Source organism: Hippopotamus amphibius, chromosome 11, assembly GCF_030028045.1.
Source record: "Hippopotamus amphibius kiboko isolate mHipAmp2 chromosome 11, mHipAmp2.hap2, whole genome shotgun sequence".
NCBI lineage: Eukaryota > Metazoa > Chordata > Mammalia > Artiodactyla > Hippopotamidae > Hippopotamus > Hippopotamus amphibius.
The window spans coordinates 72,488,666-72,507,066 of NC_080196.1; positions in this window are offsets into that span (position 1 = coordinate 72,488,666).

An 18,401-nucleotide genomic window follows, 5' to 3' on the forward strand; every position below is an offset into this window, starting at 1 on the left:
TATTTGCAAATCATGTATCTGATTAAGGACTTGTATATAAAGTTTATAAGATATAAAAGGAGTTATTAAAACTCAACAATAAAAAGACAAATAATCCAGTTTAAAAATGGACAAAGGATTTAAATAGACATTCCTCCAAAAACTATATATAACTGGCCAAGAAGTTGAAAAGATAATTAAAATTACTGGGGAAATGCAAATCAAACCATGAGATACAACTTTTTCACACTAGGATGGCTATAATAAAAAAGATGAACAGTAACAAGTGTTGGTGAGGATGTTGAGATATTAGAACACTCATACATTGCTGGAAGGAGTGTAAAATGGTGCAGCCACCTTGGAGAACAGTTTGGAAGTTCCTCGGTAAGGTAAACATAGACTTGCCATATGACCTAGCAATTCCACTTCTAGGTATATACCTAAGAGAATTGAAAACAAAAATCTAAACAAGTACTTATACACAAATGTTCATCCAGAATTATGCAAAGCACCCAAAAACGTAGAAACAACCTGAACGCCCATCACTTAACTAGTGTATAAACAAAAGTGTGTATCCATGCAGTGAAATATTATTCATTCATTATGCTTCATTAATATAAATTAATGAAGTACTGCTACACACTACAACATGGAAGAACCTTTAAAGCATCATGTTAAAGAAGCCAAACACAAAAGGCCACATTTTATGTAAGTCCATTTATGTGAAATGTCCAGAATAGACAAATCAACAGAGGCAGAAAATAGATGAGAGACTGCCAGGGGCTGGGGAAGAAGAAAGTGGGAAGTAACTGCTAATGGGTATGAAGTTTCTTTGTGGAGTGATGAAAATGTTCTAAAAGTAGATAGTGGTGACGGCTGCACGAATCTCTGAATATATAGAAACAACTGAAATGTGCACATTAAGAGAGTACATTTTCTGGCATGTGAATTATGTCTATAAAAAGCTGTTATTTTAAAAAATGAGATACCATTATCTATTAAAATAGCTAAAATAAAAGAAAAACTGGTAAGGATGTGAAGCAATGAGAACTCTCATTCATTGACTTGCATTAGTGGGAATGCAAAATGGTGCAGCCACTTTGGAAGAGTTTGGCACTTTCTTACAAAGCTAAATATGATCTTACCACTTGACCCAACAATCATGTTTTTAGGTATTTACTCAGCTGATTTGAAATTTTATTTTTGCACAAACACCTGAAAACAAATGTTTACAGCAGTTTTATTAATAATATCTAAAAACTGGAAGGAATGGAGATGTCCTTCAAAAGTCGAATGGATAAGGAAACTGTGGTACATTCATATAATGGAACACTATTTAGCGGCAAGAAGGAATGAGTTAATCAAGCTATGCAAAAGAAATGGATGAATCTTAAATGCATACTGCTAAGTGAAAGAAGCCCTTTAGACTGGCTTCTTTCACTTAGCAGTGAAATTAACTCAAAATTAAAATCAACTCAAAATGCCACTGCACATGTATGCTGAAATCGAGCAGTTAAATAAGTGGGCAGTGACTGGCGGGTTTTCTACATTGTTGAAGGTGAAATATACAGATAAGATAGGGAGGAAGATAGAATAATCTATGTGGCAGTGGATTAGAGTTGGAGACATCAGTATCTATTTCTGTTTAGCTTAATATAAATGCTCATGAGTACGTAGAAAATATTTAAAGTTACGTGCATGCGTGCTGATTAGTATTTCTTTGCTCTGTCAGCTGAGAGGATCCAGAAGCATCTATGCTTCTGTGGCAACAAGCATGCCTTGTCCAGACCTTGGTATCTAATAAGTTTTTCCAGTAAGAGGAACCAAAGCACCTTGAGGAAATGTCTCATTCTAGAACTGAGAGCAGGTAATATACAGGATGAGACTGGAGGATTTTGTAGGGTCAGAAAGTAAGAAAGTGCCCAAGGGGAAAAATCCCAAAATAATAGGGGCATGTCAAAGGCACACAGAAGGCAACTGAAGGAGCTGCCAAAAGCCAAAGCTGGAGCAATTTGAGCAACAAAATAAATAAAATCATATTGGATTATAACACAAAATATAAAAATAAATATCCCATGAGTCCATACTGACATGAATAAATGATTGAATAAATAAATAAATGGGTCAGAAGAGATAAATTTCCTGTGCAGCAGAGTTCCAAGTACTTTATGTAGATACTCAGCCTTCAAGAAGGTGGAACATAAGTACCCACTCCTTAAATATGGACTGTATCGTACACTGTGACATCTTTCAAAAGAGTACAATATGGGAAATGAGAAAAAAAGGGTAACTTAACACTGAAGAAACCTCACAAATACTACCTCAGACAGGTGATCGAGGCTAACTTCACCATGTTAACAAGGCTGACATCAGGTCAAAAGAACATACCCAAGATATGATGTGGTTAAAATAGCATTTTACCTTTGTTGTTTTCCTTCCCAAACCATAACCTCAGTCTAATCATGAGAAAACATCAGATAAACTCAAATTGAGGGACATTTTATAAAATATCTGACCAGTATGCCTCAAAACTTTCAGGGTCATCAAAAATAAGGGAAGTCTGAAAGACTGTCACAGTCAAGAGTTGCTGACAGAGACATGACAACTAAATGGAATATGGTGCCCTGGATGGGATTCTGTAATAGAAAACGGACATTAGGTAAAACGAAGAAAATCTGAATAAAATATGCACTTTCATTAATAATAATGTATCAATATTAGTTCACTAAAAGTAACAAAAATACCATCCAAATATAAGCTGTTATTAAGAGGAGAAATTGGATGTGAGGTACATGGGGACTCTCTGTACTATCTTTGCAACTTTTCTTTAAATATAAAATTATTTTAAGACTAAAAGTTTATTAAAAATAAGAAACATGGTTTATGGATGCCTTCTAAGCCTTCTAAGAGGCTGGCAAAGTTGAATTTTCAGTGGTATCTGGAACACTTACATCTTTCAGACCCTCCTCCTGCCCATCACTGCTCTTTGTCTTAGAAAAGTGGGTTCCCTAACAATCACATATCTTTTTACAATTATGAGTTGATCCACACCTACTCCTATCCCTACCATCGGGGAGAATTAAAACTTAATCATCATCACGCTCTGTTTTCCTTAGCTATGCTTTCCTCTTACTTTGTCCTACGCCCTACAAACGTTTCCTGTTAAACTTTAATCCTTGTGATTCCCAGGACAATACTTGTGCTTCCCCCATTTTGATAAACAGATATTGAGAATACTTAAAATACTTTGAGAAAATAACTCAAAATGCACACATGGGGCAGTTCTATTGGCTTCCAGGATGAAAAGATAATCTAACCTTCAAATGTTCAAAAAACATCAGTAAGATTTTCTGTAACACGTCCATTTACCAAATTCTTCAGGAAAGATCTGCGTTTAAATTTTACAAACTAAAGCTAAAACAAAAGTGAACAAAACCATTTAATAATTGAGAAAACAAGTTAGAAATGTACCTTAAGGAATATAAAAAATATATTATATAAAGAAAGATGTAATTGGTTGAGTATTTGGGAATAAGTAGACCCAGAGACCATCATTAAAACCAGTTATGCCTCTAATTTTTACCTGCAGCCAGTTAAGCCAGGGGTTACCTCTGAAATGTCAAACAGCCAATGTGAAGGAATTTATTGCAAGAGATATAATTCCCAATTCCGGCTGGTAAAACAAACTTTACGGAGGACTCCTGGACTTTTATAATGATGGAATACAACCCGAGGCAGTATAAATTCATAATCTCTCAGGACAAATAGCCTTTAAAAATTCAACCTAATATCCAGTTCACCCTTGAAATGAGTGGAATTTTCTGTAGAAGTCACATGACATATCGCATTGTGTGAACCCTCCTGTTAATATAGCTCAGGCCTACCTACCCCTTTGCTCTAATTTTGCAGTGTCTGTATTAACATCACTGAACACATAAATTCTTGTATAGTTTCTGCTTTAACTGAGGTAGATTTTAGATAATAACCACCTAGTAGAAATATGTTATCGTCTAGCAGTGTCTACACTACTGTCGTTTTGATGTTATACAAAAGGAACCTACCTATAATACTCAAACTGTCATTGTCACTAAACAAATTTCTTTAAATAAAAGCCTATAAAAATCCAATTAGATTGTGCATGGAGCACCATTAAGTTGAAATGCTGCAATAGTAAAAGTCAAGATTAACTCAACCTTTTAAAAAGATTATATTACAGGCTAAGCCACACTGGCATGTGGAGGACTTTGTGTTAATTCTGTGTCCTGAAAAGATTAGAAAATGGCAAATATAGTGTATCTGGAAAGGCCCTGGGTATCCCAGAGTCTGGTTACCATTTCCCCCTCCCTGGAGTTGATCACTCCAGCCACAGAGGCCCCAGGACACAGCCCAGCTCTGCATCCTACCCTTTCGGTGGTCTGGGCGACTGCACTGACCCCCGCCTTCCCCCAAGGCTTTTGAAGTGGCGACAGGAAACCAGCAGCTTTGTTGGCCCCACCCCCTCCAAGGCAGTTTTCTGTCTCAGAATGTTTTAAACACTACCAGATTCAAAAGGGATCAGGTTTATGGTGGTATAATATCACCTTAGATTTCAGTGACATTGGGAAGAAAAAGAAAAGACAGAAAAAAAATATTCAGGCTTTTTTCATAGCATCACAAGATTATTCATCAGAAGAGAGAATTTTGGTAAACTAGTTCAAGTTCCCATCTGTTGTCTCCTGTTCTCCTCTGTCTCCAGTCAGACAATGCAAGCAGTAGAGGACACACCCCCTAGCGAAGCATCTGTCCTGTTATGGGACAGTTCTAATTGCTGGAAATACCTGCCTTATACGGAGTCAAATTCTGCCTCCCCATGACTTATATCAGTTGAATCTGTTGGGTCGTTGGAAACTATAGAAAATATGTCTCCACCTTCAGTCTCCACACAGTTTTTTATGTATTTAAAAACAGTCATGATGATAATAACGAAAGCTGTTATCATTTCCTGAGCATCTACTGAGTATGTACCAGATATTTTATGTATGTAAGTGGATGGAGAGAATGTCCTCCAGCTGAACCCCTCTTGGGAAGAGCACTGAATGTGTTTGCAAGGAAAACTTGATAGCTCTTGGGCTGGGGAGATAAGGACAGGATTCTATGTTTGCTGTGGAGGGTGGGTTCTGCTACATGAGTGGATCTTTGTTCTTGAGGAGTACTGCAAGTCTGGTTTTTCAAATTAAGGATAGGAACTGGGAGAGGATGATTTGTTCTCATAGAAGAAGGGAACAGAATTTGAAAACTCCAGTGTCCTGGAGGGATGGAGAAAAACCAGTGCGTCTGCATGGGGGGGAGGGATTACCCACCCCCCACGCCCCACTCTTTACAGTCCTATTCACCCCTCTATTGCCACAGTAGTAAAGTCTTTGCAGAGAACAGCAGTGTAGGGAGGAGGCTTACAACCTTTTCCTCTGGGAGGTGTGCAATATGAATCTCCTCATTCATCTACTGGATCAAATCTCCAATGAAATCCACTTAACTCACTGTTGCTTCTGTGTGAGTAGAATTTGGGGGGAAATTCAAAGAGGGGCTCATGAGATCTGCATTCAGGGGCTTTTAGGCCAGACCCTGGAGAAACTGACACAGGAGCCAGAAGAGAAGGTAACCAATCACGATGTTACTCACATGATGCTGTTGCTACTTTATGAATGAAGATCCTGGGAGTCAGAATACTTGACTGACTTGCCCAGAGTTACAAGTGGAACGAGTCTACCTGATTCTTTTCACTACAAACCAACTCATCACATGTCCCCTGTAGCTTACATTTTCCCTCTAAGATTCACTTTTCTCTTTTCCTCAACTTTTCCCCATGACATCTTTTCCAGATCTCTTCCTATCTTTACCTTCTCTGTGTACTTTCTGGCAGGGAAACTGTCCAGTTTTCCCACTTCCAGTGGCAGCAATACAGCAATGCATATTAGGTACTTATTAATACAGTCCAAGATCTTTTTCAACATGTTTTGGGATTTTTTTTGCATAAATTAAAACAGGTTCTTCCCATTCTTATTTCTACACAACTGATATTTTATAACTTACTATATTTTTCTGACTACTAAAGTAATGCATATCTGTTATAGACATAATTTTGAAATTATGAAAATATTAAGAAAAACAAATATCATCTTTAGCTCCAACAATTATGGATAATAATTACTGATGTTTGAGGACCTAGTCTTTCAGTCTTTTGAATGCATGTATGTATGATTTTGTAGTTTCCAGTCTGAATCTAAATGCTGGAACTAGAATTTATCATGTTTAAGTTTTTTTGATGATTTAGGTTTCTCACTACAATTTATCAAAACAAGTTTGAATTCTTATGCTTTCATTTATTTTCTTAGCTACGCGCAACTGTCCCTTCAGTATCCTTTCTCCAGAGGTTTTCTCTCCCCACTCATCACGTGACCATATCACTTCTCGGTTCTCATCTGAACCAGCTTGTACATCTGACATAATTGATCACTGTTGCCTTGATCTTTTTGGTCTCTTGGTCATGGTTCTTTTTTTTTGCTTCACTGGTCACATCTTCTCACTCTTCTTCCCTCTCTTTCACATCTTCTCAAATGCCTAGGGTTCAATTCATGATCTCCTCTGTTTTCTCTGGATTCCCCCTCCCTAGGTGAGCTCCTGAAGCCCATGGCTTAAAATACCCTCTGTGCACTACGTGAATCCTACATTTATATCTCCACTTCCATTCTATCCTGAACCCTCCCATAATCCTCCTACTGCCTGGTTGACATCTCTTAGATGTCTAAGGACATCTCAAATGGCTTGTTGAAATCTAGGTGCCTTTTCACCATAGTATTCTCCAGATGCATAAGACTCATAATCCTACACAGAAAGAAAAGTTCATTTGACCTGACTTGTTCTGTAGGTACCCACGTCAGAAATTTTTCTCTATATTGGACTTCCCACATAGTACTCAATAGTGTCTGCTTGTTTCCTCTTTCTGAAAATAAGAATATAGACCTGTGCTCAGTTTTCTGGCATATGTTCCATGGTCTGTGATTTCTCAGAGCAAATGGTAAGAACATATACTCAATTTATTTTAGTAATTCAGGATATAAATCTTCTGAGCTCATTGAAGGTGATGAGATAGATCATCTCTAACTCCTAACCTGCTAGAACATCGGTAGGCTGGGATTTTTTTTTCCAGGGGGCGGGGAAGGAAGGAAAGGGTATTTTCCTTGGTGAATACGACAAGGAAGAAGGAAAGTTCAGTAGCTGTCTTCTGTCATCTGTCAACTTTATACCACTTTCCCTGTGTCGTGGGCCAATACCGTCCCTGTTTTTCTTGAGCTTTAAAGAATTTGTTCTTGTCTTTAGTTTGTTTTGTGAGCCTCAGTTCAGCCTGGGTTTTAGCCTTCCTCATAAAATTCCCTCAAGTTGAGCCACTTTGCTTTAAAAATCAATCCTTCACTTTTTCATCTTTTGTACATAGCTTTTTATAAAAACTTGAGCTCCTCAGAGAGCTTCCTATATAATCACGTTGATAAGCTTGCCAGATGAAAAAACAGCATGTCTAGTTAAATTTGAATTTCAGATAAGTAGCAAATTATTTTTTAGTATAAATATATCCTATGCAATATTTGGGATGTACTTATACTAAAAATCATTGTTTATCTGAAATGCAAATTTGAGCGTTCTGTAATTTATTTGTTAAATCTGACAACCTTGTATGCTGATTCTGTTTTAATTTGCTTCAGTTTTAAATAGTTTCAGCTTTCCTTATTCACTTGAATTGCAACAATATAGTCAAAATTTTAGCTTTGGAAAATTCCCATTCCTCTTCTTGAGTTAGGTTTATACTTTGCTTTACAGTGTTTAAGGTACCTTATTGTATTAGTCTGCTCAGGCTGCCATAACAAAGCACCACAAACTCAGTGGCTTAAACCATTTATTTTCACAGTTCCGGAGGCTGAAATGCTACCATCAGGGCCAGCAAATCCAGTTTCTGGTGAGAGCTCTCTTCCCGGCTTGTAGGTGGCCACCTTCTCTTTGTGCCCTCACATGGCCTTTACTTTGTGCTCTCGAGACAATTATCTACTTTTTTTTTCTGGATTGTTTCCATTTTACTTTTATAAATTCTTAGGTACTTGTCTTTCCTCACACAAAATTCCCTTCCCCCTCACTCGTGAACTCAAAATTAGCAGTTACTTTCTCTCGGGTCTCTGAAAGAGATAGCATTAAAACAGCAGCAACTCTCCAGGCAGTAGGCAAAGACTTTATATGTCCTATTTAATCCCTACAAGATCCACAAGCACATGAGAAAGTGTATTAGTCAGAGTTCTCCAGAGAAAAAGAACCAGTAGAAGGTAGATGATAGATGATAGATAGATAGATGATGGTAGATAGATAGATAGATAGATAGATAGATAGATAGATAGATATAAATAGATGATAGGTAGATAGATATTTATTATGAGGAATCGGCTTATAGAATTATGGAAGCAGAGAGGTCCCACATCTGCTATCAGCAAACTGGAAGCCCAGGAAAGCTGGTAGTGTAGTTTCAGTCCAAACCTAAAAGCCTGAGAACCAGAGCAGCCAACGCTGTAAGTTCTAGTCTGAGTCTGAAGCCTCAAGAACCAGGAGCACCATGTCAGAGGACAGGAGAAGATGGATATCCCAGCTCAAGCAGAGTGGAAAGTTACCCACTCCTCTGCCTTTGTGTTCTATTTGGGACCACATCAATCTACTGATTCAAAGCAAATCTCTTCAGGACACTCTCACAGGCACATCCAGAAATAATGTTTTACCAGCCACCTGGGCATCCCTTCATCCAGTCAAATTGACATGTAAAATTAACCATCACAGAGAGTGTCTTCATTTGAGTTCCCCCACAGACCCTAATTCTGCCTTAGATGTAGATGCAGGAAGTTAATTTCAGAAGTGACCCAGGATGCACAAGTGAAGTACTGGGAAAGTAATGCAAGGAAAGGAGAAAAGCTAGTGAAGGGTATGGAGTGAGTGGGGTCCCACTGTGGGCATCTGGAGCTTTGTTCCACTGGGGACTCTCTGAGGAACTGTGTGGAATAGCTTCAGAATTGTCCTGCTGGAAAGCACAGAGCCTGGGACATTTATCCCCTGCCTCCCACCCTCATTGCTTAAGGGTGGCCCTCAGGGCACTAACTTCCCCTGAGGCCAAGAGCTCCAGTAGCTCCTGAGAAAGCCCTCAGACACAGCCAGCCTCTGTCCCTGCTGTCAGAGCCCTCCTTGAAGGCACTGTTTCCCTACCTAGGGTGCTTGAGGTAGGAAGCATGCCAGAAGCTGTCCCCATCTTCAGAAGTAAAAGTAGAATTGGGACAACAGAATACAGAGTGGACTGGAGCATCAAGAGCACCTACTACAAGTAAGCTTATTTTATTTTCATTTTGCAGAAAAAGGAAACATTTGTGTATATGCCAATACATGTCTACACCAGGCTCTGGGTTATAGAAGTGCACAAGCCAACACAGTCCTTTCCTCATGGAACTCGCTCTCTAACCGTTTAGAAGTGTTGAATAATTAATCTCAGGTCACATAAGTAATGAGTGATAAAGCTGAAATTCAAACTGAGATGAGTCTGATTCCACTTCACTATTCAACCTCCCTTCTATTAGCTTTTATCTATTATTAGATTTTGGAGTTTAAGGACACTAGAGATCACCAAATTGGCTGACTTTATAAATTAAGAATTGAGACCAAGTGAATTTATGTGCCTATAACAAGTTTACTCAACACACGTGAAGCAGAACAGGGACTAAACTCAGATCTTCTGATCTCCATTCTAGTATCAAGGTAAAGAATAATTCTTTATGATGTCCCCTAGAAACTCTTCTTTTAATTTCCATTTTTTAACAGCTTTATTGAAGCTACATTGTATACAATAAACTACACAGGTACAATTTGATATGTTTCAATATACTTATATACCCATGATCAATAAATAATAATCAAGATAATGGACATATTATACCCCCCAAAGTTTCCTCCTGTAAACCCCCAATCACCTTCTTCTGAAACATCCCTAATCACCTTCAATTCCCAACAACTAGCTATCTGCTTTCTGTCACTAGAGATTAGCTTTCACTGTCTAGAATTTTAAATAAATGAAATCATACAGTATACTCTAATGTTGTCTGGCTTATTTTGATCAGCATAATTATTTTGAAATTTATTCACGTTGTGTATCTTCTTTGTTAATCTGTTCATTTTTTTGCCCGTTTCTAAAATTGAGAACCAATAAATCCATAACTGATACAATCATTTTGCTATTTATTTTTTTATTCATCCTACTTCATCTTTGTTCATTTTTACTCTTCCTGGCTTCATTGTAATCACTGAATTGTTTTATGAATCCATTATATCTCCTTTGTTGGCTTATTAGTTACAACTCATTGCATTACTTTAGTTAATGTTTTTGGGTTTATCATATATATTATCTTCCTCTAAGTGATAGTCTACCATTCCATGTATAAGAAACGTACAATCATATTTTTCTATTTCTCTCTTGACATTTGTGCTATTAAAATTATGCATTTTACTTTTATATATATCTTAAAACCCAACATTCAGTTATCTTTTTAAGAGATTTAAATCATAAGTAAAAATCATGTATACTTACCAAGTAGTTATTTGCAGTGTTCTTTATTTTATTGTGTAGGCTCAAGTTTTTATACAGAAACATTTCCTTCTACCTAAAAGACCTTTTAAATATTTCTTATAATGTGGGTGTGCTGATAACAAATTCTTACAGTTTTTGTGTTTCTGAAAAGGTTATTATTTTACTTTTGCTTTTGGAAGATATTTTTGCTGGGTATATAATTCTAAGTTGACAGTTTTTTTCTTTCAGTATATTAGAAGTGTTGCTCCAATATGAGTATATATTATCTTCTCACTTGTATTATTTCTAATGTGAAATGTGCTTTCATCCATATTTGTTCCTCTCTACGATTTTTGTTTTGTTATTAGTTTGAGCAGTTTTATTATGATGTACCTTGGTGTATTTAACTTGGTGTTTCTTGTGTTTAGGATTCATGAAGATTCTTGAATCTGTGAGTTTATGGGTTTTGTGAAATTTGGAAAACTTTCAACAATTATTTCCTCAAATATTTTCTGTAGTCCCTACTCTCTTCTCTCCTCTGGATATTCTAATGATTTGAAGCCACTTGAAGTTTTTCTGCAATTCACTGATGCTCTGTTCATTTTTGTAAATGTTCTTTTCCTCTGTTTTTATTAGTATGTCATCAAATTTGCTAATCTTTTCTTCTCTGATATCTGCCACAAAACCCACCCAGGGCAGTTTTAAATCTTATACTTTATAATAGTCATCTTTTGAAGTTTGAGTTGGGTCTTTTTTTATATCTTCCATGCCTCAACTTAACTTTTTGATCATATAGAATACAAATTTAATAACTATTTTATTATTCCTATCCACTAATTCTAAATATCTGTGTCAGTTCTGAGTCAGTTTTGATTGACTGACTAATTTCCTCAATATTTATAGATTGTATTTTTCTGCTTTTTTGCATGCCTGGTAATTTTTTACTTGATTCCAGACATTGTAAATTTTGCCTTGTTGAGTGCTAGATATTTTGCATTTCTAAAGTATTCTGGAGTTTTGTTCTGGAATGCAGGTAAATTGCTTGCCAATATTTTGATACTGTCAGTTCTTGCTTTTAAGACTTGTTAGGTGGGACTGGAGCAGTGCTCAGTCTAGGGCTAATTATTCCTCACTACTGAGGGAACACCCTTCTGTGTACTCAACCCAATGTCCTATGAATCTTGAGGTTTTCCCAGCCTGCCTGGTGAGAACAAGCTTTATTTTCAGCCCTGTGTGAGTACTGGGCTCTGTTTCCTTTAATCCAATAGTTCTCAGTTAGGGAAATTTTGCCTTACAAGGTACATTTGGCAATGTCTAGGGACATTTTTGGTTGTCACAACTAGAAACTGGAGGGGAGGTGAGTGCAACTGGATCTAGTGAGTAGAGGCCAGGGATGCTGTTAAACATCCTACAATACACAGGACAGCCCCCACAACAAAGAATTATGCAACCAAAAATGTGAATAGCAGCAAGGCTGAGAAACCATGCTCTAATTCTTTCAGGTGACTCTCTCAAGTCTCCAGGAGTTCCTTCACATGATTGCACTAATCACTGTTCTACAATTGGGACCCTCTATAGATCTCTGGAGTTCTCTATGAAGCTCCCTCTTCTGTTCTCTGTTGTATAAACTATAGCTACCTTATTCTCCCTGGACTCTCAGGTCTGTCTCTTTAATGTAGGAAGTCTTCTGGATCTGCCTGGGTTCCCTCTCCCTTCACCAAGGCTTAGAATCTTGCTCAGGGCAGTAAGTTGGGGAGAACTTGGGCTCACCTCATTGATTTCCCATCTGTCAGGGTCACTGTCCTTTGCTACCTGATATCCAGTGTCTCACAAATTGTTGTTTTATATATTTTGTTCATTTTTTGTTGTTTCTGGTGGAAAGTAAATCCCTATTACTCCTTCTTTGGCCATAAGCTCAAGTCCTTTTTAAAAGTATTTCATTTTGTTTCCCTTACCTGTTGGTTTGCCAATGTGCTGTAGAGGATTGGTAACTATGGAAGTACATAGTAATCTGCCTGTATGTGTGCCCAAGAGCACTGTGCGTGCACGATATACAGATACACAGCCCCTGCTATAATAAGCTACACCTCTCTCACCATCCTCTGCACTGTTCTTTCTGCTTCTGGGATTCTTTTACGGCTCTTGAATTTTTAAAGTAGTTTACCCAACAAGTACTTTAAAATTTCAAAAAGTAAAATGCCCTTGGCCTAAGAATTCATTTGCCAGTTGTAAGTTTTATTTGATGGTAAATGGCTGAAATAGATGCCCTGGAGAGAACTGGTCCTTTTGGAAGCACTGGCCTTAGGCAAAATTGTTAAGTAGGTGAAGTATATCTTCAAGGATCTCCTAGATTCTCCTGCCTACCCTCCCCTACTCCAGAGCCCTTCGGTTCTCTCCTCTAATGCCAGAGCATGTGCTGATTTCAACTTTTTAAAAAACATTTGGTTGTCAGTGATTGATAACTTACACTTTCACTCTTCTTCAAATATGTGCATTGCATAGAGCGCAAAGCTTTAAGGCAGATAGCTAAAATTGATTGTAACTCCTTTGATTGGAAGTGGCTGATGATAGCACTGTGCTGAGATGGTGACTCAGCAGAAAAGAACAATGATTGATTAGTGATGTCTGCACATACAAACAAAGGAGGTAAGAAATTTTCCATCCCTGGCCTAATGTAGAAGTGTTCATTCTACTGGAAAATTTCCAAGCACTAGAAATCAAGTGTGAAAAAGGCTTTGGGGGACAATTGAAACTCATTAATGACCTTGCAATCAGCCCAAATAGGGCTGTTGTATGGCATCACATAAAAAGTTGAGATTGCTTTTTCTAAGTGTAACAAGAATCTAGTGAAATATCATAAATAGAATATAATGCCATAGAGGTCTTTTATACCAATCTTTTAGTATGTGTTTGACCTTAGGGAGTATTCCCACCTTACCTCTTAACCATCTTCTTTAGGGTTCATATAGTAACCCATGCAAAGTAAGCATTTCCAGAACCACTAAAGTATTTCTCTCACACATTACTGTCTTAATGAACTGAAAGATCCTCTAAAGCCCCTGATGTTTCATGTATTTATTTCCAAGCTATTTGATGCCTATGTAAAATAATAAATACCTTCTAAAGTAGATAGGAATTCATTTATTTCTGTTTATCTTTCCATAACATGAAAAAATGAGGCACATACTCACCTCTGTGATATAGAATCATGGAAAGGATAAATATACTAGATCAATATTTTTAAAAGTCTTTTATAAAGGTGAAGCTTGTAAAGGAAACTAGCAGAGTGCTCACTACATAACAGGCACGGTGCTACATTTCACATACATTGTCTCACTAATTCTTACTAAGACTGATAGAATATTAACATCATCCCCATTACTACATGTCACCTAAATATCTCAATATCCCACTAGCCTATAGGTGTGTGAATAAGATCATGGTGATATTAACACCTATAAGTTGTTGGTTCAGAGGCTCCACCTCCATTAGTTGAGTGCTCTCCTTACACTGGCCTTCAGGGATTTCCAGAGGCATCTCTTCTCCATGGTCATGATTAGTCAACTCACGTATTCCTGCTTCAGCATCCCAAGAGGTACCCTCTGCCAGCCAGTCACCTGGAAGACCCTGTGCCACTGCTCTGCTGTCAGGGCCTTTCTTGGGAATGTGGTTTCTCTGGCTAAAGTGCCTTTCCTGGTGTGCTGATGTTACATACCCCATGTCACTAAGTGATACCAGGCTTCCTTTAGTCTTCTACTCTGCTGAAGACCCATTGCACCCTTGCAGAAATGGAAAGAAGATTTTTCTCCTTAACTTTCAATAGGCACTTGGCACTTCACGCTCTGAACTACACTGCTTGTTCTCCAAGCGTAAAAAAAAAAAATCCCTTTTGAAAACAACCCCCTCAGCTTTTGCCTTTCTCACCTTGCGTGGCCCAGAGAAAATAACTTACTCCATTTCCCTTTCTTCTAATATCAGGTTTTTAGGCATAAAACTTCCTTACAAATCTCCTTTCCCTCATGCAAGTTAACTTATGCAAATAAAGGTCCGGGGAGGAGGGGACCAGCCCCGCAACACAGCATCATGGCCTCCAGTGTTGAATCCCAGTTTAGGTTAGAGAGTCCAGATATTGATAGTCGAGGAAACTGACAATCAGAGGTTGGACTGCTGGCCTGCACCCCTATCATCGGTAAACGATGACCAGCAGATTCAACCCCAAGACGTCTCCTCCCAACAAGCCCACGAGGCAGCACTGCATGAGGCTGGCTGCCTTTCCTCTCAGAGCGGAGAATGGCTGTTGCGGTTCCTTCCCAACCTTTCCCAAATGTATCTGCACAACCTGAAACTTGAAGTGGCAGAGTCTGAGGCTGGGGTCCCCGTTGCTCTTTCCTTAAATCCTGTCACTCCATGCAATTCAAAGTTCCCAGTGTTAGACTTTATGGCATTTTAAGTAATACGTACCATCAGGACTGCAGCTGTTGCTCTCTTAGAGGTTGCGACCTTTCCATTATCTAACTAGTTGTCTCATGTGAATGTGACACTGCTGTTGTGCCACTGTCCCTCCATGATGTACTGCCTGATTATCACATTTCTAAAAGCTCTACGCACTGCAAGCAAGGTGGGCTACCACGAGCTCCTCTCTGCAAAACTAACACCCGTGCAGTGACGGCTCTCCAAACCCAAGGAGCTCCTCTCTTCCTGGGACAGAGAGTTCTTGTCACTCAGGACTGCCACGAATCCGTGTGCACTGCCACGTGCACAGTGGATGTTAGCAGCCAGTGAGCTTGACTTCTGCATTTAACAGAGAGAGAGAGAGAGAAGTCAGAGAGAATGTCTTATAATCCAAAATAAAAATTTTCTGATTCAATAGAGTTGGAAAAAATCCACACATGCATCATGGTTTTTTTTTAAAGCTTCATGGTGGGTCTGTCAAGAGTTTGATAATTTTTAAGATATCTTGGTGGAACTCTATGAATATACTCTTCAAGGTAATAATTAATTCCCTATGGAGAGCACTCATTTTAAAAAAGCCATGTTACCGAAGAGGAAAGAAAATACTAAAAAGCCAGGAAATCACCACATAAGCCAGCTGACAGTTAAGTCTTTTAGAAGCTGATAGCGGAAAATGGGGTTTCAAGTATAAGTCACTGATTGAGAATTTGATCTTCTAGATAAGAGTTGAATAGCCATGTGTTATTACTCACTTGAAGTCCCACTGAAATATGTCCCAGGGGGTTATCATGTGGTGCCTATGGTGCAAAGATGTCTGTTCCCCTCACCTATAGAGAAACAGCCTCACACAAACAGGAAAACAAAATGGCCATCGAATGTAACATGAGGAAGGACAAGTAAATCTCCGGGACCACCAGTCAATTTTTTTTTTCCTTCCTCCTCCCCACCGCCTCATACTCTTCTTACATGGGGCTTGAAAAAAATATGAAACTCTGAGGCTCCTGCAGATATGCTTATAAAGATGCACTACAAGTGTGGTTCTCAAGGAGCAGGTCGTAGGAGACTAAACAACACCTGTCTTTTTCTTTGCTCGGATGATGTTCCTTCCTGTGTTTGGTAATTCAGCGTAAGACAGATGTACTTTTTTCCTCTGCACTATTACGTTACGCGGAAATAAGAAAAGCCAAATTTGTCTTGGTTCTTAAAGAGTGAATGGTTCTGTAATTTTGAAGTTGGTGACTTTTTTCTTTGGCTCTACCAGTCATTGTTGGAACAGCATCCATCCTATTCATTTCTCATGCTTCCTATTTTAGAAATTAGGAACTCCCCCAATCTCACTAATAAAACCAGCTCTGTCTTCTCTTTCTTCCCTTTTAGCTGCACTCAAAGCTCTCTTGAAACGTCAGGATTTATACCAAGACTACAGATAGAGATGATAGCTGTGTGAAGGATTAAGGATTTGCTTTCCTTCTTAAAAGGATGGAAGGAAGTGTGAAGCGACGAATATATGGAGAAGTTTGAACCCCAGAGCTGAGATAGATTCTCAGTTGCTACATTTATGCCAAAGAGGATTTTTTTAATATATATATTTTGTTTTGCCTTTTATGTCTTGGTTTCTGCTTTTATCTTGTAGTGATTAATTGGGTTTATTGCCCCTTTGTTTTGATCATAAGTCATTTCAAACCCATGGGGTGGGGGTGGGGGAAATACTTGAGAGTATAAAGGAGTTAATTTGCAACAGTGGAAACTGGAAGGCAGGAAGTGGAAAGAGCTTAAATTTCCACTGCATGTCCTTCTCTTCGTCTTGGAGTCACCCCCACGGTTGCAGGTACTGCTCTCACCAGGTCCTCCTGCCCACCCGGGCTCCTGCCTGCTCCTCCCAATTCTTACTCCATGGGCTGCACTCTTGGGATATAGATTCCTTGAAAATACTATAACAAATAAGATAACCGATTCCAAGTAGTGATGATCCTAATCCGATGGTTTAAACAATAATAAAATGTACTATCTCGTGTAACTAGAGGTCTGGCCAGAAAGGGGCTCCATGCTGTCATAATCAGAAGCTCAACAAACTCCCCAGTGATACAGGTTCTTCTCTCTCATAAAGCTCTCGCCCCTGATATCCTCAGCTTTGACATGACCCTAAAACTATGAGTAATTTCCTGTAGCAGCCTTGAGTCAAGAAAACGACCAAAGTCTTCTGGTGTCTTCTTAAGAGAGAGGCAAACTCTCCCCAAGGCTCCCAGAAGATCTTACCTTCCATCTCGCAGGTGAGACTTGGGTCGCAGCCCACCCTTAAAGAGACCCTAGGGTTATGCACAGTTTACCCCTGAGCTGGGGGTTGGGCCACCAGTGCTGAGAGATGGTAGCCCAAAAACATCAGCTTCTGTTAACAAGGATGATGTGGGAGACGGATGGAGGAAAGGCAATAAACAATGTCTGCTACACATGTACAGTAGGAAAGAAATCAACCCAAACAAAATCAAAGTAAAATTCTCCCATCTATCACCAGTGGCTCCTTTCCCCATAAGTAGCCAAGTTAGCAGTTTCTTGTGTATCTATCCTTCCATTAAAAATCTTAACTTACATAATAAATTTATATAATAAAAATTTTTATATAATAAAGAAAATCTTAATTTTTACTCCGCATACATATGCAGCTGCCATTAAGTGTGTACGTAAGTGAAATCATACTACACAGGCTTAAATATCTCTAAGATCTTCCATATTAGTCCAAACAGATCTGCAACAAATTGTCAATGTGTCATAATATTTCATCATATGATTTGATCATGATTTATTTAGCCAGTCCCCTATAATGGACATTTAGACTGCTTCCACTTTTTGTTACTAAAATTTTTAATATCAAAGAACATGCTTTGTTGGACAATTAACTAGTTATATTCTGAGAGTATAATCACAGTGTAAATTTCTTACAGTGGAACTGCTTGGTCATTTAAATTTTTAACATATATTTCTAAATTGCTCTTCAAAAAGGAGGCATTAATTTCTATTCACTCCACCACTCCAACAATATAGGAAGGTATTTATTTTCCACAGTCTTACCAACCCCTGATATTATCATTCTGTTTGATTTTTCTCAATAGTTTAGATGAAAATTGTATCTTACTACACTTGTACTCATTTTAAGTAATTTCACATCTGCTCACATCACTTCCCTGTGCTGACTTCATTAATAGTTTTCCTTTGCTCCTGGTACCTAGGTTTGCTGTTTTAACATGGCTTCTCTGCAGCTGCATGACTGGCCTCTGCTTAGAGCTCCAGGGTCATTCCATCTGTTTTCCCACCAATTCTCTATGTGCTGGATACTTGGACCTCCTCTATGTGAGTTGGA